The sequence below is a fragment of the Podarcis pityusensis genome, assembly GCF_964106645.2.
Source record: "Podarcis pityusensis genome assembly, chromosome: 14".
NCBI classification, from domain to species: domain Eukaryota; kingdom Metazoa; phylum Chordata; class Lepidosauria; order Squamata; family Lacertidae; genus Podarcis; species Podarcis pityusensis.
Genome location: NC_138039.1, coordinates 30,721,633 through 30,745,510, shown reverse-complemented (window position 1 = coordinate 30,745,510; position 23,878 = coordinate 30,721,633).

Genomic DNA, 23,878 nt, shown 5'->3' with positions numbered 1-23,878 from the left:
CCTTGGGAAGGTTATCAGGATAGTCAGAGATAGTTTTAAGGTAGTGCAACCAGTTTGGCCACATTGGGCACCAGCAGCAGAGGACACCACAACAATGCCGTAGAATGGAGCACAAGAGGCAGGGGGTGCCAAATTTTAGTGTCACAAAGGGTACTGCTGAAATTTGACACTGGGGATAGTTGGCAAAGGTGGGGTGTTTTGTAGCTCTGTTTAATATTAGGGCAAATAAAGCATTGGTGAGTATCCTGCAGCTTGTCCTAAAGGGGGTTGGTACTTGGAGGGATTTTCCAATAGGCAAATGGTCAGAGAAAAGTCAAGAAAGTGTCAGGATGCTGCCATAAACCATATAATGCTGTTTGGGGACAGTTCTCTAACCAAGGACAGTTTTCATGCAGGGATTAAAAAAAACACTGTCAAAAACCACTAACATAATTTTATATTAGTTATTAGTTGTAATAAAGGTTTTTTTAATAGATGAATATTTCAAATAATTGAAAATAAAAGCCGCAGCTCATTAAAGGAAGAGAAATTGTGCTGTTTACTCAATATAAAGGGATGAACATGTACTGCACAGACAAATTCTACCTCCTCTGAGTGTTTTCTGGGTATTGTGTTTTTGGAGTATTGTCGCTGTGGTCTAAACCACAGAGCCTAGGGCTTGCTGATCAGAAGGTCAGTGGTTTGGATCCCCATGACAGGGTGAGCTCCTGTTGTTCGGTCCCAGCTCCTGCCAACCTAGCAGTTCAAAAGCATGTCAAAGTGCAAGTAGATAAACAGGTACCGCTCCGGTGGGAAGGTAAACGGTGTTTCCATGTGTTGCTCTGGTTCACCAGAAGCAGCTTAGTCATGCTGGCCACATGATCTGAAAGCTGTCTGCGGACAAACGCCTATAGATCGAGATGAGCGCCACAACCCCAAAGTCATCTGCGACTGGACCTAATAGTCAGGGGTCCTTTACCTTTACCTTTTTACACACAGATTTCACCAGACGCCACAGACACAAATATTATCTGCATTCTAACCATCCCCACATACTGGAAACCTCATTGGGGTAGAAAAAACACCCCAAAACAGACAATGACACCCCCACACACACACATTGGATGTAGGTTAAGTTATGTTGTTGATGAATGGCAGATAATGATAACAGCATCCTTCTCTGTAGCGTCAGGGCCCTCTCTTCATTCCCATTTGCCAGCAGAGGTATTTGTGCAGAGCCCTTAAGCAAAATGAAAGAAGAGAGTGACTTTTCTATGTCTTCTTATTTACCCTCTTCTTCTGAGGTTTAAATTAGAGGATCTCAATACCTCCGGTAGTGGCCCCTGGACACTAGGATTTCACATAAAATAGAAACGTTCAGTGCTTTCATCCACTTACAAAAGAAAGAGGGTTAATAACGGTGAAATCTCAGAACACGCACTTAAAGAAATGGCATTCTAGAGCAGGATTGTCCATTGACACTCCCTGTATAGAGAATTATAGTGGGGATATCGTTTAACTTGCCAGCCCTTCAATCTGTCCATCTATGAACCAGAGAAAAGGGAAGGGGGGGGGGAGAGAATCCAGATCCTACGCGCTAATAAAGGTTGGCAAAATTACATGGGAAAATAGGTGAATGTCCTTCCAGTTCCTTGCAGGCCATCAACGCAAAGTCACCGCTGATATATGCAAGCAAGGCAAAACAGAGGAAGACAACCACATGTTGATAGGAAATCAGCTTGCAGCCTCAACATCTGATACCTGAGTCCCTCCAAATATGCTCCATTTGGCTCAGGACTGGGGACTTAGTCAAATCCAGTGAACATGTGTGTGTGTCTACCCTAAATCCCTAAATATGTCCTAAATATGCCTCTGCTGGGAATCAGGGACTGCACTGTGAACAGGTTTGCACCATGGTGTTATGTGACACATCAGAAGGCAATGTCCCAAATCTCAATAGATGGACACTTTAATGACTTTTCTTCTCAGATCTAATGCACACACATATCAGAAAGAGGAAGACGTTCCTTTTGATATGGCCAAAATTGTTGCCAAAAATATTACCATAAAACCCCTCCACCTTGTTTCAGCTCCATGTTAAAAATCAACTTAATGGTGGGAAAGGAAAGTTTTGGAGAGAGTCAAGGATCATCTATTTGGATCAGCGATTGTCCCAGTCAGTCCATTATTGAACTGACTGAAGCATGTGTCTTTGTGTGCTACAAAGGAATATAGGGGAAATTAATTAAATCAGTTGCCTTTTGCATGCAAAGCACCTGCTCCATTTGGCCCTTCTCCAAATGACAGCTCTGAGGGATAATCTACCCATTACACAGAAGGAGGTGGCATTCAAATTTTGGAAAGTACCACTGAATTCATATTTTAAGTGGGGGAATTATATATATTCTTTAATATTCACAAGCATTCACCACCCCTCATGTAATAAGCCAATTCATCTGGGATTTCCTGTTCCTGATTTTCAGGTTTATTTCATTCAGGGAGAGATGCAGTCTGTAGTGATAAGAATTCTTATGACTTGTTTGATGTAATGCATGCAACACAATCTTAGGGAAATGGTTTCTCTTCCCTTGTCTTTGACATTCTCCATTTGGCGCATAGGGGATATATATATATATATATATATATATATATATATATATATATATCCTATTTTAACCCCAGTCCTAATTGCCCTTCAGTATCAAAATTAATTGTGTTTTCTGCTAAAAGGCCAGCATAGCTTAAGGTTACTCCCAGGTCTCGGCAGCCAATGCATCTTCCCTAAATGGCTTGATTGCCGTCTGTGGAGAGGAGCGCTAGGAGAGATTTGCTTGACCGAGACTATACATTACAGTCCAATTAGGGTGCAGATCGCTACATGAGTCTTTAACTTTATCTAGCAACTGTCGGCATTGCTAATGGCAACTCGCAGTACAAGGGGAAAGGGAGCCTGGATCCACCTGATCCAGCATCAGATTTAAAGGCCACTTTCACACCATCCACTTAAAGTGCTGTGATACCACTTTAAACAATCATGGCTTTCCCCAAAAGAATCCAGGGAGATGGAGTTTGTTAAGGGTGCTGAGAGTTGTTGGGAGAGAACTGTTTCCTTTCCAGAGTGGTTCAACAATCAGTCCCACTTCATAGGGACTCTTCTCCCCAGGCCACATTTTATATGCAATATCCCCCAGTATATTGCATTTTTACATGTAATTTTCACCAGTAATTGAATTTCTGTACACATTACCCCATCAGAGAGCTGCATTGCAAATTATGAAGAAGCATGAGTTTCAAACTAGTGGCTATGCTTTGGTTTGTGCATTGTTCCAGGAGGTGTGAATCTGTGTTTAGCTATGAACTAAATCAAATTTCTTCCCCCATCCCCTAAGTATCACTGATTGCTTTTTCATGGCATTTGCAAAATTGGCCACTTGAGGAATGCCCCCCTCATGCTGGCTGGCAGTAGGATTGGCCATGACTCAAGACAACCTATTGCTCAAACAAGTGACCAAGTTGGCTCCCTTTCTTCATGAGTTCAAGTAATTGTGCACCTTCCATCAAGGCAGGGAATGGTGCCCAAGTCTGACATGGGCAGGTGCTCACTGTCACCATTCTCCATAATCTCTCACTTACCCCATGTCCCTTACAGTGGCTGCACCAAGTCCCTCGCTCCCTGCGTCCGAGAAGCCATCTGCTCTTAGTCCAGACTTCGTGGCACCCAACCAAATTTAGATTTATGACCGCCACTGCATGCAGCTCACACATAGCTCTGCGGAGAGCAGAATTTTCCCCAATTTTCCTTTCAGACAATTATTAATTGAGGAGAGTGGATGGTAGGAGAAGAAAGAGAAGAAGAAAAGGAATGGAACTCTGTTAAACATTTTTTTGGGGGGAAATCACTTACGCTTTTCTTCACAAACATATTTTGATAATTGCAACAGCCTTTTAATATAATGAATTTCAGCTCCTTGGGACACTTCACACTGCAAGGAGTGGATGTGGGTATATGAAAACGAATCTGGTCTCTGAGTGATGCAGCAAGACATTTTAACATGTTGGCCCTAGCAGGGGCGGTGAGAGATGTGGGTTCCACTTCAGGCATCAAAATATCACAGGTCATCAGTGTCCTCAGCTCACAGATCTCCCTTTGCTAAATCTGAGCTACAAGTAGGGATGGAGGCATCCATCATTTTTCGTTCCTCTCAGTTTCTCAAGTTTCCAGTCTAAACTTCCATTTATCGCATTTCCACAACAGTTGTTTTGGAAATAAACAAGCAAAACCTCATTGGGCAGCAGGATTTCTCTCTCTCTCTCTCTCTCTGACATTTATATCTTACCTTTTTCTTTTAGGAGGTCAAAGTGGCATACATGGTCCTCCCCCTTTATTTAATACCCACAACAAGGTTAGGCTGAGATGCAGCCACTGGCCCAGGGTTACCCAGCTAGATTCATGGCTGAGTAGGGATTTGAACCCTGGTCTCCCAGACCTAAGTCCAACAGTCTAACTACACCATATTGGCTCACATTATACACACACAATACACAAACACACACACATTGTGTGGGCATGTGTGCACCCCCCCCCCCATATTTTAAAATGTGGGTAGGTGTGTATACAATGCTGTATATTTTGCAAGCAATTTATCCCTTTAAAATAATGCTTGTTATTTTCACTAATATATGCATTTTTGACACACTTTTGCCTAATAGACGTATTTTTGGTAGGCATGTTTTGAATTGCAGAACTGCATCACAAAATTCAATGGAATGCAAATTTCAAAAGGTAGCTGCATTTTGGTTCACATGCTATTTCAGGGAGTGAAAAATTAATGCAAACCAAACTGAATTTCTCTGCCCTCCCTAGCTACAAGTTAGCACAGTTTCTTATTTTCTCCCATTAATCCCCTTAATGTGCATCTTTCCCAGCAAGCTAAGAATGCGGTGTCTGTTCTTCATACTTGTAAAGACTGCAATGATTTCACTTGAGGAAAGTTTCCAGTTATCCAAATAACTGGATCCCCACTAGCACCACCAGTGTGACATCGGTGTGGGTGAAGCTACTCTGAGTACTGGATTGTTTCAACCATTTAAATCTGCCCTATATTTCTTAAATGAGAGAGAAATCTTTTCATAACTAGGAATAGTTACACTCTTCCGGCCTACAGTGTTTTTGTATTTTTATGTTGCAAACTGCCCTGTGATTCTAGAGAAAGGATTGTATAGAAATTTAATAAATAATATAAAAATAAATTCAGTAACACCGGACACAGTTCACACATGTAGCTCCCATCAAAATGTATGTGGTTAACTCACGGGCACACCAGAGTGGAATCTACACACATATAAAAAACGCTGTGAAAATGCTTTTTAAAAAAAGGTTTTGAAAAATATATTGAATTTGCCATAGCTCACCATTGCCATCTAGTGTCACATTTGTATACTGCACTTTACAACACACTTAAAATGTTTTCTTTTCAGCTGTACAGTCATACCTCGGGTTGAAGTAGCTTCTGGATAAGTATTTTCGGGATGCGAGCTGCGGCAACAGAGTGTGTTACTTCCGGGTTTCGCCGCTGGTGCATGCGCAGATGGTCAAAATGACATCACGCACATGCGCAGAAGTGGCGAATCGTGCCCCACGCATGCGCAGATGCGGTTTGCGTTCACTTCTGAATGCGCTCGGGGCTCCGGAACAGATCCCGTTCGCATCCAGAGGTACCACTGTATAGCTGAGTCCCAGGATCCCACATACATTTCAGTGGGTCTTATGTACAAGAGAACATCCTGGGGAGCTGTGCCCATCATTTCTTTAAAAAGAGCCACGAGGAGTGGATGAATCAGGGATGATTTCCTCACCTGGACCATGAAATGCAGAGTCATCATGAACCTAGGAAGGAATCATTACTCAATAAAAAAAGGATGGCAAATGCACCCCCAAGAAATCAATAGAAAGCTGTTGCCTTGCAATGCAAGGAGGACATCACTGATGTTTATGTCTTTGCCCTTCAGGTGCTTCGCATTCCTTTCCTCCTATTCATCCCTGGGCTTCTCTTGCTTTCCGAAGGGAGAGGAGAAAGGAGGCCTCTTCTGCAATGGAAAGGGACCTCTGCTTGAGGGGGGGGGGACCTCTTGCTTTTTTCATCTAGCAGGATGAGTGGGAATGTGCACATGCAAGGACTGTGGAGCATGCAACACATACACACACACATTAAGAACTCTGCTGGATCAGACCCATCTAGTTCAGTGTTCTGTTTCCAAAGCAGCCAGTCAGATGCCTACAGGAAGCCCGCAAACAGGAAGCAAATACAATGGCACTCTTCACATTTGTAATTGCAAGTAACTGGCATTCAGAGGCACAATGCCTCTGATCTGGAAGGTAATATAGTAGTAGACTTTTTTTCATTGATCGGCAATTTAAAGAATTTATATGAAGAAAATTACATAATTTATATCATAATAGTACTATATTAATATAAATTTAGCATCATCATCATTTGCTCATTCTTAATTATCATCACAACTTCCTTTGTGGAGACTCCCCCTTAAATACATTTCATAAGTGCACTTCTCACAAGTTCCCCAACCCCTGCACAAAAAAAAGGCTTCCATCATTCTCAGGATACCTGAGGATTTATGTAGAGGTTCTGAGCCGACCAGATCATTGCAAGGTGCCAGCAGGTGGTATGTGTGTAATTTTCTTTCCAGTAAACATTCCTCTAGCACTCTGCAGCCTCCTTGGATGCCAACACTTTCTATTTTGAAAAGGCCCCATTGGAGGACTTAGCTATGTAAGTCTTCTCCTGGGCTTTCATAGAAACGTGGGCACCCAGGGAGGCTGCAGAGCACAGGGGACATGCTTTGTAGAATGACAGAAATGAAGTACTCCTTGGCCTCCTCAGAAGTAAGGTATGGACAACAAAAACCCTGAACCCCACCCATGATAATTTCACAGATTCCGCCCCTTGATTATTAAAATATATATATTTATCATTCAAAAAAGGACTGCATAAGATGCTGGTGAATTTTTGGCACTTCTCACACCCACAACAGTAGTTACACCATTGCAGCAGAGCAGCTAGCAATACCTGTCCTCATTGATTTACACATTCACTGGGAGCCTCTATGACTCGCTTTTCAACCTGCTATCCTTCTTTCCCCTCACCTAAGCAATTCACTGGATTATGTGCAATAAGAGCGAATGGAGAAAAGAAAAAAACACCTTCAAGATCTTGTGCTCCCAAAGTTCATTCCGTCTCCCCTCCCCTCCTCATCCTTTCCTCCCCTGCTGGGAGCTATTATGGTCAAGTCTTTATTCACCCAGCCTGGCGGGTAGAAACTGCATTCATAACTAAGGAAATGCAGTTGATTTTTTTAAAAGAAATCCAATAGCTTCCAAGTGAACACTCAATTTAGCCACAAATCTGGAAGTTTACATAGCTGTTAAGGAGAGAGAATCCGCAAAGCCAAACGATTACGCACGGGATGGCACCGTCAGACTGATATCCGTAATATCCCTTGGAAATCCATGGAGGGCACTTACAGGAGTGCAATATCCTATAAATGTAACCTTGGCAATGAAAGAAAAGGGCTCCGATTCCTAATAAAATCATAAAAAAGCTGCAACAGGTTAGGAATGATACCATGGCATTTGGCCAAGCCATCTCCATGAATGCCTGGCAAACCCTGAACTGAAGGGCTCTCTATTTCAAAATATGAGGTTGTCATCTGGCCACCTTTAAAGGTGGAAGAGTTTGAGTGGAGGCAATCAATCATAGCAAATGAAAATGGCCACCTGTTTGTACTTATTATGGATTGTTCATATTTTGGGAGTTCTGCCCATAACAAATAATAATGATTGCTGCCCACAGAAGTTCCTTCAGATGTTCATTTTTTGAACCTGAACTGATTGAAATCGGTTCAGGCAAAGCGTCATGTCAAATTTCAGGGCTGGCATTGACAGCTGACAGCCTTGGGCAGCTGCTAGGGTCCGAGGGCCACCTCAGGGTATCTTGCTGATGCTGAGGAGCTGCCCCGTATTTTTAAAATCTTACAGTGTTGCAGAGTGACCTTGTGCTCCAGGACGTCTGCAATGGTGCCCAGACACCCACCAATGTAGGAGCTTGTTTGCCTTATTGAGTGCCCCTCAGACTTAGAATTGGCCCTGTTAAGTACTTCATAAAGCACACATACTAAGGAGGAAAAGGGTTGTTGTTGAAGTACAATATACTGCCTTTTTAAATTGTTTTATATTAAATATTTTCTTGGGTTACAAAAGGACACAAATATAGGGCTGCCATATTTCAAAAAGTAAAAACCAGGACACCCCAAAAGTTGTTGAACTTTCTTTTCAGGAAAACCCCAAAGTTGTCTAAGATCTAGAGCAAAATGCCACCTTTCAGAAATTCTTTATGGACCGTAACTGATCTAGCAGAATTGTCCTACTTAAGTACAAGTAATTTGACACAATATCACACCATTAGCCCAAAACTTAAAGATACAGTAACTCCATAAGGGTCTAGACAAGGTACCAGAGCAGGGGATCTAGTTCTTGTCAAAATCTCAAAATATATGTAATTTTATCCAATATAGTTGTATTCCAAAGTGCGTGGTACCAAGCATCCAGAGAAATGTTGGGCTATTTTCCATTGAATTGTCATAACTATTTGAGTTGCCAATATAATATATGACATGTTCTTTTGACAACACACACACACATTTATATCATCAAAAATATTCAGCAATATTAATTTTGTACTGCAAACGATAGATTCTTTAGAAATATTTATCATTTCTGTCAAAATTAAATTCTAAAAATCTTGTACTGATGTACATTCCCTCCATAAATGATAATGCGTAGCAAGTTTATCACAACCCCTCCAACAATTAGGTGGAATAGAACATTTTTGACATGTTCTCTATTAATTATATTTGATTTTTCTGCTATATTAAAATGGCATTGTGAGCCACCACAAGGCCCTTGACGCCAAAGCACAGCCCTAAATTCTCTTTTAAGAAAGAGGAATTGGACACAAATAAATAAACAGACCATAGTATGCTGAAGCTTGAGGTCCAGCACAAAGGCAGCCTGCCTCACAAAGCCCTAAAGTAAGGTCTGTTTTTATAGAGAGAACACTACATTGAGTGACAAAATGGTAGCTGTCATAATGTGCCAGTTAACATGTCCAATATGAGGCGATCGTTTAGTGTCCCATGGGATTAGAAGACAGAAACATGACAAAGAACAAAGAACCAGGATCAATAATGCTTGGGGGAAATAAGAGGGAGAAGGTTATTTACTCGGCATTGATCTGTTGCTACGCCACGTAAACGCGGCCTGTTTTTCTTTTTTGTTAACCTTTAAGCTGGAGTATACTCACAAGCAACTGGGGAGGCAGCTAACAGGTGTAGATTAAGGATCGAAGGAGGTCACTGTACCTCTGTCACCGCCAGGCACCCATGTAGCAAGATCCCCGAAGAAATTTAAACATCAATAGCTATAATAAGGGCAAATTTATCAAGCTTGGCCTACTTTTTGCTGGGAGCCTCGCAGTGTCCAGTCAGTTTGCCCTCGCTAAAGCTCAATTGATTTGGACATTCTTTTACTCGAGTTGATTATCAATTGTGACACAGCAAATTTGTTAGCTTCCAAAGCACCGGGGCTGGTGGCTGCCGTTGCAGTCCCTGAAGTGGAAGCACCTGCACTGGCTTAGCTTTTCCTCAGGCTGATAAAAGAGAGCAAAGGAGGAGTGGGCAAGTTATGTCTGATTGATATCCGAGGGCCCTTTCTTATAGGAAGCTTCCCGATGCGGAATCAGACCACCTTGTCCATCTAGTTTGGTGTCGTCTGGCAGAAGATCTCCAAGGTTTCAGGCAGAGCTGTCTCCCGGCTCCACCTGGAGATGCCAGGAATTGAACCTGAGACCTTCTGCATGCAAGGCAGGTGCTCTGCCACTGAGCCACAGCCAGTGCTGGATTTACGTATAAGCTAAACAAGCTATAGCTTAGGACCAGTGCCGGATTTATGTATAGGCTAAGTAGGCTGAAGCCTAGGGCCTCTAAATCTGGGGGGGGGGGGGGTCTCGCCAGCCCGCCCACTCTCCAGTGGACAGTCTCCTCTCTCCCAAAATTGCAAACCCAAGATTTCATGTGAGGACAGGACAACTCAGGCCTCTAAATCTAGGGGTCCTCAGCAGCCTGCCCTCTCCCCAGTGCCGCAGTCTCCCCTTTCCCAAAATTGCAAACCCAAGACTTCATGCAAGAGCAGGGAAACTCAGGCCCAGCAACTATGTGACTCAGAGCTAGCCAGTGGGGCCCAATTTGAAGCAGTGGGGTGCAACTTTTTTTTTTGTAGGGCCCCAGTTCACAGCCAAAGTCTTCAAAATCTTATAGATATAAATAAAATCCATCTAGATTGCCCTGGTGCAGGGGCCCCCTTAGGAGCGGCACATTGGGTCCAATTTGGCCCAACTGCTCCAATTGCCTTAAGGTCAGCCCTGATGAGACTGTGCAGGGGTTGGACTGACCAGCCCTGCACCTTCTGGGTCCCTGGTGTCACTATTCAGAGTACAGACTCAAGGACTTGTTGTGGGAATAAAGGGGAGCATTTATTGGAAATCAGTTTTGTCACCTCTCCCCGCCCCCCCAAAAAACAACCCCTGAGACAGTGAGCCCAGCCACCTTTTATTCACAGTCGCATAAGCACTACACTACAGCATGGCCATAAACCTGTTCAACCACTGAATTATGCACCCAATATGTAGCAGTGGAAATTTATGTTACTGCTTTATGAATGAACACTGTGTTTTATGAATGGACTCTGTATTTTGTGAATTACCTCAGAGCCACCAATAGGGAGCTCTAGAATCTGTCAGCTAACCAATTGGGTACTACCAAACAGCGACCCCTATTGCTGAAAGCAGGTAACCAGCAGGGAATGCTTCAGCTCAGCCTTTGCACTGTTTACTGAACACCCCCTGCTGTGCGGGTAATGGAGAAAGCTCATAAATTGTATCCCTTATGGCAGGCTTCCTCAAACTTGGGCCTCCAGATGTTTTTCGCCTACAACTCCCATGATCCCTAGCTAGCAGGACCAGTGGTCAGGGATGATGGGAATTGTAGTCTCAAAACATCTGGAGGCCCAAGGTTGAGGAAGCCTGCCTTATGCCATCCTGGCCAACTCTGTTACGCTGGTGTAAACCCTGGTACACCAGAATCCCAGAATAGCAGCAAATAAAATCCGCTCATATGTCAGCAGCTGATAAGACTTGTCAACCAGTTCTTCAAAGTCTTCCTAAATTATAAAGCTCCAAAATACAGGCCAAAAGAGAGCAGGTCTGGGAAGAGCAAGGCATACAATGGGCACCACCAGTGAAAAGGCCCTGCTCTGTGTAGCTCCTGCCCTGTCATTTGCCCTCCTTCTAGACATGGAATGCTCTCTATTGGAGTCTCCAGGTCCAGTACAAAGACTATGAGAAGGGAGAGCAGGGACCTTGAAGTTTCCAACAGCTGTTAATCAAGCAAACAAGCACACAGGTCACCTTTGTCACAGTCAGGACGCCTATGTCCTGGTCAGGCCTGCGCCCAATCTTGTTTTCGTACAATCTTGTTTGTTCTCAGAAACCAAAATTATATTATCAACATATAGAAGCAGAAAAGTTGTTTTCCTTCATTTGCAAGGAATCGTACAAAACAAAGTGGCACAAATAAAGCAAAGTTCCAGGGTGGCAACAGAAAGCAAACTAAAAATGCTTTTGCAGTTCATCAAAACTATTCAGCAATATCATGTTATAGAAAACTATTTCCCCAAAGAGTTAAATGATAACTAATCAGAGGCATCTACAGTTGCAAACTGCAACAAAATATCTGTGAAAGGAAGAGGAGCAGGTTTGCTTGTGTGTTGCAGGTGGAAAAACTGTTTGTAATGAAGTGAGAGCAGTAGTTTACTTGCTGAAATTAACAAATAAGAAAGTTTTGAGAATTTAAATTCTAGATTAAAATTGATTACTTAATTGAGAAGGGGATTGTAACAAAAATACTGGGGCCTAATTTCAATAGTAGAGTGCCTGGTATCTGGTGGGCAATCTCATCCTTTATTTCCACACTGTGGCTGCAGACCAAATCACCTGTCGGGAGAGTTATGAGATTCAGGTGAGGGTCAGATACCTTGTCAATCCCAGCAGGTATATGAGGCCTTTGCCCTGGCCAGGCCTTCGCCCATGCACACCCCGAAAAATCTATAAGCAGAGGCGCCGCTTCTGCGCACTCACATGGCGCAATAGAGCGCTTCTGTGCATGTGCGAGTGGTGAAACCTGGAAAAATACTTCTGGGTTTGCTGCTTTCACAGCATGAAGATTACGTATCCAGAGAGGTACATAACCTGAGGGTCCACTCTATTTTATGTTAACTGCTCAGTGCTGTTTAATTATTTTGGAATGAAGCATTATACACATCTTGCTAGATGAAACTAATACAAAATTAGAAATAATTGCTATAATTTATACAGAAGTACAACACATCTCACTGTAGTGAGGAAGCCTGTGACCCAATGACTTGTGTGTCTGCTCACTCTGCTGTCCAGGTTCTGCTAACTGTTCATGGACATCTTCATGGCCCCTATAACAGAAGAGCCTGCTGGATCTAGACCAGCCTGATGTTTTCACAGGCTGGCTATCCAGATGCCTGTGTGAAACCCTCAAGCAGGACCCAGGCACAAAAGTGCTTGCACCCTCTGCAATTTCCATCAACTGGTATTCAGAAGCATCACTGCCTCTGACTGTGGGGGTATAACATAGCTATCATAGATAGTGGCCTTTGACAGCCTTACCCTCCATGAATTTGTGCAATCCTCTCTTGAATCCATCTCAGCTGGAGGGCATCACTGCCTCCTTTGACAGTGAGTTCCATAGCTTAACAAAGTGCTGCACAAAGAAGTGCTTTATTTTGTCTGTCCTGAATCCTCTCACATTCAGCTTCACTGGATGTCCATGAGTTCTAGTCTTAGGGGAGAGGGAGAAAAGCTTTTCTATCTCCTTTCTTGGATTTGAAGAGCTTTCCAAACAGAAGTTGCCTTCAAACAGCGGACCGTCTTCTCCAAAGTAGGAGACATGGTCACTTGACTTGGAACAAGAATCCCCTTTTCAATTAGCAAAACTTCACATCTCTTTCTAAGGTCCTCAATTTTCAACTGAGCAAACAAATCTGTGGAATTCACTTTCTGTGGCCAGATATGCAAAGTTTTTGATTGTTCTAGTAAGAAAGCATGTTTCCTGGTTGCCTGCTCAGTCTCGTATGCCTCTCTCACCCAGAGGCCTTGTCCATACTGATCCTGTCTACTTGTTTTGGCCAGTTGGCCGCTTGGCCTCTTTCCCAGAAGTCAATACTCTCCAAGCATGACATCGATCATTGCCATCGTCAGGAAGATGGCACTTACCTGATGGGGTAGGCGGAAGCTTATTCTCTTGCCATATGCTGGGAATTATCAGTGGCTGCTTGAAGCCAAGGCTGATGCCTTCTCATGCCAAGAAGCAGACCTTTCTCAGATTCTGTCAATGGAAAGGGAGAGCCAATTTCTCAGCAGCATAGTTAACTTTCAAAAAAGAGCTGTCGTGGAGCACCAGAGATATTCTGGTCACCATTTCTACTGTCTACTCCCAAAGGACTTGGGAGATCCACCTAAAGCAGGGATGGGGAGATTTTTCTCCATCCTTATTATTATTATTATTAGTAGTAGTAGTAGTAGTAGTAGTACCCTGCCCATCTGGCTGGGTTTCCCCAGCCACTCTGGGCGGCTTCCAACAAAGATTAAAAATACCTTAAAATGTCACACATTAAAAACTTCCCTAAACAGGGCTGCCTTCAGATGTCTTCTAAATGTTAGTAGTTGTTTATCTCTTTGACATCTGATGGGAGGGCGTTCCACAGGGCGGGTGCCACTACGAAGAAGGCCCTCTGCCTGGTTCCCTGTAGCTTTGCTTCTTGTAGTGAGGGAACCACCAGAAGGCCCTTGGCGCTGGACCTCAGTGTCCGGGCAAAACGATGGGGGTGGAGACGCTCCTTCAGGTATCCCAAGAGCTGCATCCCTTTGTGAGAAACCTTAAGCGTACCACATGCCGGTGTTGGTTGTGGCTAAAGACAAAAATGAGTGGTGCAATGCTGCATACAGAAGTCAGAGGATTCTACTCAGATTCCTGCATTGCAGGGGGTTGGACTAGATGACTAGATGACTGGGGTACCTTCCAACTCTAAGATTCTATTATTCTGATTCTATTCACACCACCCTAAATCTAGTGCTGCAGTGATTGATACCACTTCACAGAGGTTGGATGCCCTTACAGTGGCACTGTAAGGGCAGGCTGTCTGTGTGCCTTCCTAAACTCTGAGGTCATACTCCACAAGCACTGGACTTGGTACTGGCCAACAAATTCAATATCTTGAAATATCTCAGTTTCCAGGTTTTTATATTTTAAATCATCCAAGTTCCTACAGTACTTTGCAAGGCTGCAAATATAGCCTTACACAGTTATCTGTCCTATTTGTAATCCACTCATCCTCCAAACAACCAGAACATTAAATGTAGGGTTTTATTTCCTGGCACAATGCAAAAATATTTAAAACTTTTCCTTCTGTGGGGTGAAGTTCAGGCATATTGTGGGATTATAAAGGTTCCTGTTACAGGTTGGAACTTCCTTTCCTCAAACATTCTGTCACAGACTAAGGCCACATTCACATAGCAGCTTGTTCCATTTCTCCAATGTTTCCCTGACTGCTAACGTCTGCATTATATCTGAGATTTAACGAATGTAAAAGCCACTTCTGGAAATCTAACAGTATGTAGTGGAAGTTAAGCATTCATTTCCATGTTAATTGGGTTAAAAAAACAACACCACCTGTTTGCAACCCCATTAACCCAGAAAGTCACAGGAGAAAAGTAACAAAATTTGGGGTGGCATGCCAGCATACAACTCTTTCCTGCCATTTTCTTTTTCCTTTTTCCAAATACTTTTATTAGTTTTCAAGATAACAAAATACAGATTCAGCCAATGTCACTTGTATAAACAATGGGGAAGACTTTCCTCCAATTTTCATGGGGGAATCACGGTGGAACAGAAGCCGACATGTGCAAAAAATGTGGGGAAGTAATGATGTTGTCCAATGAGATTCCTTGTTGTGTCACGCCCACTGGTGTGAATGAAATTTAGCATGACAAACCAGTATATTGGTCACAAAGCCACTTTTCTATGACACAAAGCGTGTTCTCATTCATGGAGAGCATGTGTTGTGGTGGGGGCCGCCAGGACACTCCAAAGTTGTGGGGCGGGCTAATTGACCGTTGGCCACTGATGCAATTGGGCTTCCCTTGTTGTTGGGAAGAAGTTAATGTTGCCATTTGTTGACTGACAGCCAGAAATGCTAAAACTCCTTGCACAAGGCTAGGGCTTCCTCTTTTCGCCCGTGCATCGGATTGCCCATCACCCCCTCCCTAGAATTAGAGTTGTTTGCTTGACCTTGATATGCCTGTCATGGGGTCGTCTGCTCTTGGGGCAGGGGCCCGGTAGGAATTTTGTCCATCTGGCTGATTGGCTGGGGCCATTTGGTTTTTGCCTACTGCATAGCAAATCGTCACAACTTGTAAGGTTGCGGTTAGGCATTGGTTTATGGTTTGGTGGGTTGAGAGGCATGGATTGGCTGTGCCTGCCCCTCTAATGCTGCTGCTGCAAGGGATTCCGTTAAAGGAATCGGGGGCTAACTATTGCTTGTCCACCCTGTCAAGGGGGCTCGGGCCATTGCAAGAGCTCCTGGCTGCATTTGGGGTGAGCTGAGGGCAGGTTCCCTGCTCTGTCGCTAGCCCCAAGTGTATTCCCCTTTTCTGACTTTCGCAGGCGTGCGGAATGTCAGACTGTCCCCCATGGTGGGGGCAGCTAGTCGCAACCAATGCCTAAGCAACCACTCACATGTTTGTATTTTAATAAAGTTGTGGCCAAAATTATGCCAAAAACCTTAAACAAAAATTTTGGTGTGATGTGTGAGTTATTGGGGTGGCCCTGGGGACCTCAACACACAACAGGTACTGCAGTGTGTAAGGAATGTTAGAAAACAGGACAAAAGCACTAGCATTCTAATCTAGGACAACTAAAACCATTATTCCTCACATCTGAATGCACCCTAAGCAATAGGAGAAAAAAATTATCCCCAATTTTACAGCAGATAACAGTTGCATCACAAAGAATTTAAGGGATGGGTGTTACTGTTCATTTCCGATCATTTACATGTGGTTTTATCCATAACTCTGTTCCAGTCTGTTCCATTTCTTCATTCATCTGTGAATATCATTTTGGAATGTGTAAAGTGCTGAGGGCTGCATTGCAACTTTTGAAGAAATGCAAAACTAGTAGATAGCTAGGTTCCAACCTGCACATTAAGAGGTGCAGATCAGATATTTTGTGCAGGACTTGTCAAAGATCAAATTCAGCAAGCAACCCTAGAATTTTCTTCCAATGAGAGTATGTGGAGAAAGTGATAGAAATTCAGACCAAAGGAATACAGTATTACAGATTTCCTTTAAGGCATGGACCCTTTTACGGACTGATATATATTCTGCATTATTGAACCATTTTCCTTTCTTTTTCTTGAATGTTCTTCTCCTCCCTCGATGCCTGAATGGAAACATGTGTGAATGCCCACACAGAGAGAAACATCTCCTGTTCACATGTTTTGCAAATGCATATGTGCAAACTCGGAGGCAGCTTAAAATAAGAAAAATCTAGCTAGCTTGTCTTCCCCTCCCAAAGGATAAGCAAAGTATTTTATTATTATTTTTACTAAAAACTGCTGACTGTCATTTGGGGGCTTCCTTTGGTTTTTTGAAAAAGTATTCAGTCTAAGTGCATTTCATATCTCCACTTTGCTTGCTGAACTTACTAGAAACCTGGGCACATTTTCTGCTGCTGTTGACAGTTTTAAGGCGCAGATTCATAAAGGCTATTTACAAAATGCCAAAAGATGTCAAATCCTCAACAGCCTTCCTTCTACATTCTCAACTGCAAAATAAATAAACAAATAGCTGGCACCTTATCAGCCTAATCCGGCAATATTTAGCATGAACACACTGCAAGCCTATATGCCTGCCTGCTCCAAAATAAGTCTTCACAGGCTTGCAACCTCCATGCTCACCTGTGATGGCTGGAATTAAGATTAATTTTAATTTTGCTTTGTGCTGGGTTCAAGAGAAAATTAAGATATACAACTAAGAACAAAGAAGGACAATTCTGTTTTCTTTCGACCGCTTTCACGTTCCCAGCAATGATGCTGCTTGGTTTGTTTTTAAATACTCTCATTATATGTATGCAACCACACTCAATGAAAAAAATTCCTTTCTCCCAGTTCTTCCCTATTCCACTGCCCACCTCTCACTATAATGGAACACTTATACCTAATTCACACAAACACCAGAATGAATTGGTAGAATCCTGAAGTGTCGGACTGTGCAACACTCAGTTCAGACTACAGGTGGAAGATACCCTGTGCAAAAAGAAAACATTGGAACTGATTGGTCCATCTAGCTCAGTATTTTCTGCCCTGAGTAGCAGCAGCTGCCCCAGGATTTCAAACAGGGGTCTCTCCCAGCCCTACCTGGAGATGCTGAGATTGAACCTGGGACCTTCTACATGCAAAGCAGATGAGCTATGGTCTTTTCCCTGAAGCTGTCATCTACTGAGACAAACCATTGATTCATCTAGCTCAGTATTATCTAGCAGAAGCTCTCCAGGATTCCAGATAAGATAACTGAGTTATGGCCCTTCCTCCAAAACCTTCTTGCAAGCTGAAAAGTAGCATATTGGGGAGAAAGCTTTTAGCCAAGGCCGTCCCCATAGTTGTGTTGCAGGGATGTTGTTGTTGTTTTAACATGGGTTTTAACATTGAAGAATGGCAAATTGGTGCTTTCAGGAGCTGAATTTGGGGGAAGATTCTCAGCAACTGGTAGACAGAGGTACACTACATCTCTATCTTGCAGGAGAATATTCCATAGTTTAACTATGTGCTGTGTGGGAAAGCATTTTCTTCTCTTCATCCTGAATCTTCCAACATTCAGCTTCATTGGATGGCGCCCAAGTTCTTGTATTGAGAAAGAGGAAGAAAACCTTCCCTCTGTCCACCTTCTCTCCCTGCATAATTTTCTAAACTGGATCAAAAAGGATTCTGCTCTCCCACATCCTGCAGACTAGGGCTGAATCTAGACACATCAAAAAAGTGATTTTCACAGGGAAATGCCGTTGGTGAAAGTGATTCTCACAGGGAAATTCCATTGGTGAAAGTGATTCTCACAGGGAAATTCCGTTGGTGAAAGTCAGGACTCCACAGCGCCATCTGAAGGCGGGGCTTTCTGCATGCAAGACAGATGTTCTGCCACTGAGCTACACCCCTTGCTCCCCCTACACTCTCTTGTGTTGATTTAGAGGAATCCCTGACTTTCAATATACAGTGGTACCTCTGGTTGCGGACGGATCCGTTCTAGAGGTCTGGTCAGATCCTGAGGTTTCCGCAACCTGAGGACCACTTCTGTGCATATGCGCGTGGCGAAACCCGATAAAATACTTCCAGGTTTGCCACGTGCGCATCCCGAAGTTTACATAACCAGAAGGTTACGTAAACAGAGGTACGACTGTAAAGACACCCACACCCTCGTTTTTTTCATGGAGTAAATTCCAGGTCCTGAATATATGATGGTGGCCGTGTTTGGTGTTTCCTCCCTCAGGCAAGCCAAAGGAACTGTAAGTGGTGCTGTTTTTCCTATCAGCCCTTGAGAGTACCAAGGCAGTCCTACATGTTATTAATGGATGAAATCTGAGCAGAAAACAACCCCAAGGTGAACCCTATGCATTTAAAACATTTCATCAGACAGCTAAATATTTCTCTCCTGGTCTCCCTACCTTGCCACCCCGCAACTCACTAGATATCTGTACAGAACTCAGCTCAACCCAGCCAAAGACGTCAGTAGCTGGTCTTGCTTAAGCAGAGATGTGGGTGCTCTTTTCTGAAATCTATGGACATTCATTTAGGGACATAGGGAACTGTCTTACATTGAATCAGACCATTCATCTACCTGGCTCTGTGTTGTCCACACTGACTGACAGTGACTCTCCATAGCTTCAGGCAGGGGATATTTCCAGCCTTACCTGGAGATCATAGAATCACATAGAGTTAGAAGGGACATCTAGTCCAATTCCCTGCAATGCAGGAATCTTTTGCCCAACATGCCCAGAAAGCTCAATCAACTTAAATATTAAGAAAAGTCAAAATAGCAATGGCAGTGGAGGCAGCAGAGGGAGAAGCAAGGCAGGCACTGCCTCTTGGGCTTCCACTGCTGTCATACATGACATCATGTTCTTTGAGGGGTAGCCACTATTGTGTTCTTCCATAGGTGGTATGGAGAAAGGCAGTAGTGGTGGACATTGCTATCAGAGCATGCAGATGGAATGGAAGAGCCATAGTTCAGTGATGGAGCATCTGCCTTGTTTGCAGAAGCTCCCAGTTCCAAGAACTCTAGATAGAGCTGGGAGGGAAACCCAGGAGAAGATGCTGCCAGTCAGTGTAAACAATACTGAACTAGATGGACCAATGGGTCCGATTCAGTATAAAGCAATGTCCCGTGTTCATTTGATGCTGCCTAGGGCTTTAAAAGAGTAATGTTTGATAATTATTTTCCGCTTTTTAAAAATATTTTTTATTTGATTTCAGAAATAAAGAAAGAAAAGAAAGAAAAAGAGAGGGAAAAGAAAAAGAAAAAACTTACATCAAAAGAGCATACAAATTCCACATATCGAGATTGCTCTGAATCTCCTGACTCCCTCCCATCCCATCCATGGGTCTTCTTAGTTCTGTTTTCAACTGCATACCAATACTTCTCCAATTTTTCATCTTCCTTGGTGATTTGTACATTCTTTTACATTACAAGTGTATTTAGAATCCTGCTAATGGTTTGACCTATTTGCATTGATTGTGTATATACGTTATAAACATTTCCCATTCTTTTTTAAATTTATTGTCTTCTTGGTTCCTGAGCTTCTCAGTTAACTTTGCCATTTCGGCATAGTCCATCAACTTGATTTGCCATTCTGTAATCCCTTTCCTCAAGGGATTCCAGACTCTACAAGGGTTTGATAAATAGGTTAGGATACCTGCTGCACCCAGATTACATTGGCTGGGCTCACTTCATTGTGTGTTCTCTCAGAGGGTAGAGTGTAGATCTCTTCTAGGCCTGTTCTGGCATGTTGACAGCAGAGCTGCAAACATATTGTCTGCCTAGTTTCACATAGTCCTCTACTGGCTAGACAAAATGACCACATGGGTTTCCATTTGGTCTGGGGCTATTGGTGCCATCTATATGCATTGGGATTGGCCTCATTTTTCCTTGCTCCATCTCCAAGTTACCCCTCTGGAACATGAGCTCAACCACCTCTTCATAAATCATTATATCACAGTTGCCAAAAGTCTGCCAAAGTTATCAACACTGATCTACCAGTTCACCATGGAGTGATTACATGGTGTTTCTTTCACAGATTCTAATTCCTTCCAACAATTTGCTCACCACTTCCCTGTTGATGAGATACTACGATGTGTGCTATTAAGTAATTGTGATAAATGTGTTCAAAAGATGTATTTTAATACATATTAATACAATTTTGCAGGGGTCTAAAAATGACAGAAAAATGCAAAAACAGAACAGAATGGACTTATTTTCTCCACCTCAAGAGCAAGAATGATAGACAAGAGAACTAAGGTCACCAGAGGGACAACCTTCAGTACTCCTTCAGGGGTAAGACCCCTTGCTCTAATGGGTTCTTAGATCTAACAGATCTCGAGACAGACTAATGTCAAATTAAAAGTGTGGGTGTGTGGGTGTGTGAGAGAGAGACAGAGAGAGCTCATTTTCCATTTTGCATTCTCAGAGTCACTCTTTCTGCTTCCTTATTCTTGTGTCCAGTTCAAAGCTCATCTTGGAATTGAAATTTTCCTTCTGTGCTTCACAAGGTGTGCTGCTCTTACCTGCAATAATGGGCTATGTATAGTTGTTTTCCTGTTGGACCACTAGGGGGAGTGGAGGGTGAATGCTGAACATCCAGTCTAGCTTCTTTTCTTTTCCCACTAACTGTATGAGGAGAACAACTGAAAGGCTCATGAAAGACAAGCTTATTTCGGAACACTTTGTTCAGCAGCTGATTTTCACATCATCCCTACAGCTGAGGAGAATGCTAGTCCTGAGGAAGTGTCACTTATCCAAAGGTGACAATCTCATCCATGTGGAAAGTCCTTGCATTTTCTGGTCTTCACCAAGAAGTTGGAGAAAATGCTGATTTTTTGAAAACTTGCTAGCTGCTCACTGGAGACTCATTTAAGTATGCTTCAAGTTCTAAAACACAGGCTGCAAAATCTCTGGAAGCAGCTGGGTTCCTAATTAAAATGAATCGTTAGTAGATTTAGTAGGCCAAATTTATGGTTTTCAATTAAAAACACTCTTGAGCTACTAACTTGAGTGGGTGGTGATGTGCGTTTATGTGCAGAGGCATCTACCAGAAACATCTGATTGCAAAACTTAGGCCAACATCCAAACAGCAACATTAAAAAAGACTGGACTGCTCCTGTGCTGCTTGTTTACTGCGCGATGGATTGACCCTACCCTGAATTTCGGTTCTTCAGAATCTAGCTGGAGAATTCCCCCAATTAATTCAGAAATTGGGGAGATTTTCAAAAAAATCTCATTGATGAGCTTATTGGACTGGATCCCCATCCCCTAATCCCCAACTTGCTCTTTGATCTTAACAACAACAACAACAACAACAACAACAACAACAACAACAACAACTTTATATGTAGGGACTTAAAACAAGAACAAAAAATTGGTTCCACCAACAATTCCTGCATATTGCAAGCATTCTTGTACATTAAACACACATACACTCCAGGTTTTTTAAAGTAACCCAGGTATATGCACAGTTCCTGATCTGAAAAAGCCCCATGGGTTTGAATGTCCTCATGAAGGCTTCCCTTGCTTATCTATGCCATGAGACTAGAGTTGGGGGGCTAGAATCACACGTGCCCTTTATTTCCTACGCAAAATGTTAGAACGTGTGCTTTCTTTCACTGAATTAGGGAAAACTGTGTGGTCTTTAAGTGGTCTTCCCTGGGGCTCAACATTTCAAAGGACATTTGTTGGCACATCCATCTCAATCAAAGATTATTTTCATTCCCCCTCAGCAGAAGTGGAGAGGGTGGGGCTTATGTTGGGTTGTTTTCTAATGAGGATATAGGTGATTGTGGGGGATTAGGTTTGGTCTGCATTTAATGCAAATCTGCTTAATTCATACTTCCTGTAACAACAGGAAAACTGAAAAACAGCTATTCTTTGAAATCCATACCTTTATGAATTTTGCAATGCAATTCACAAAATTGTGTACAAAAATATGTATATGAGGGGAAAGTGTGCATAGAAATGCATATCTTTGTGGAAATCACAACACACCTAAAATGTCATACTTAAGAGAAAATTGTTTGCAAAATGTACATGTTGGCAAAATTCCATGAAATATGTTTATTAAGAGAAATGGGAATGAAAATGCAGCTGAATTTTCATGAGAATTAAAACAAAATTGCAAAGTGATGCAGAAATTTAGCAAACTGAACTGAAAATGAAAAAGCGAGAGAGAGAGAAACTGAAGGAGTGTTCACACATTGCATTCATCAAGTGAGCAATCAGTACTCCATCCCTGGGCCAGCTTCTATCCAGACTTAAGGATGGGGGATCCCCTCCTGCTCAGAAGTGGTTGACATCTAGACTCTGAAGAAGAAAGGGGGGCATTTGCTCTCCCCATGCTTTTCCCATGCCCCAACCACTAGAAGTCGAAGTCTCAGAAGCTGCAGGCTATGTCTCTTTCAGTCCTCAGCCTTTGCTCCTATTCTTTCCAGGGTGTCCGATGTGTTGCCCCATTTGTGTCTGACAAAAAACGCTGTATAAAGTCAAGCAGGCCTCTGCACAGACATACTGGTTTCCTGTTTACATGTGGGGAACCTTTCTTTCAACCTGAGGGCCACATCCTGGGCCCCCTCCTGAGGATCACAAACCAGTGGTAGTTGGAGCAACAAATGCAATATTTACCTTTGTGCTGTGGGCTAGTTTCTGCACACACACACACACACACACACACACACTAACACACACAAACCTCCTCCATTCAAGTAAGCAAGAGGTATTATCAGAGTTCAAGTATAAATTCCAGCCAGGAAAAACCTGTCAAGGAAGATGCAAAGGAGAGATAGCAAGGGATGCGGCCTAAGAGAGTTACGAGGGCCAGGCGGAGAGGGCCACATTTGTCCCCCAGGCTTGAAGTTCCCCTGGTCTGTTTGACAGCCATTTGCTGTTGTCACAGACAGGCTATGTAGACATCACAAGCCCTACTGCAGTGCACAATTCCATGCAGCCTCATGGCACTAAAACCCACAGCAAAGTCATTTTGTAAGGACAAAGGGGTGAATGGAAGAAGAAGGCCACTGCAAAATGAGAGCAAGAGAAATGAAATCCTGCAGCTGTCTCTGGATGCTGCCTCCCCCTAGCTCATAACTTTGAACGAGCAGACTATATCTCACTTTCTGTAAATGCTTGTCCCTTGCTCTATGTCTCAAGGACTTGGCCAAATTCCCTTTTGTAAATAGCACTATGTTTTATATTTCTCCAAGACTCTGGAGCATCTCTATCAATAATTCTAGAAAGGCATTCATTCAGGGGGCAATGAGATTATTTTTCTGATTTCAGCTGACAGTTATGGTAATAGTTTGGCAAACAATCTACTCCACCATCAATGACAGAATATTACAGATGTTGTTTTTTTAAAAAAATATCTTGGGCTC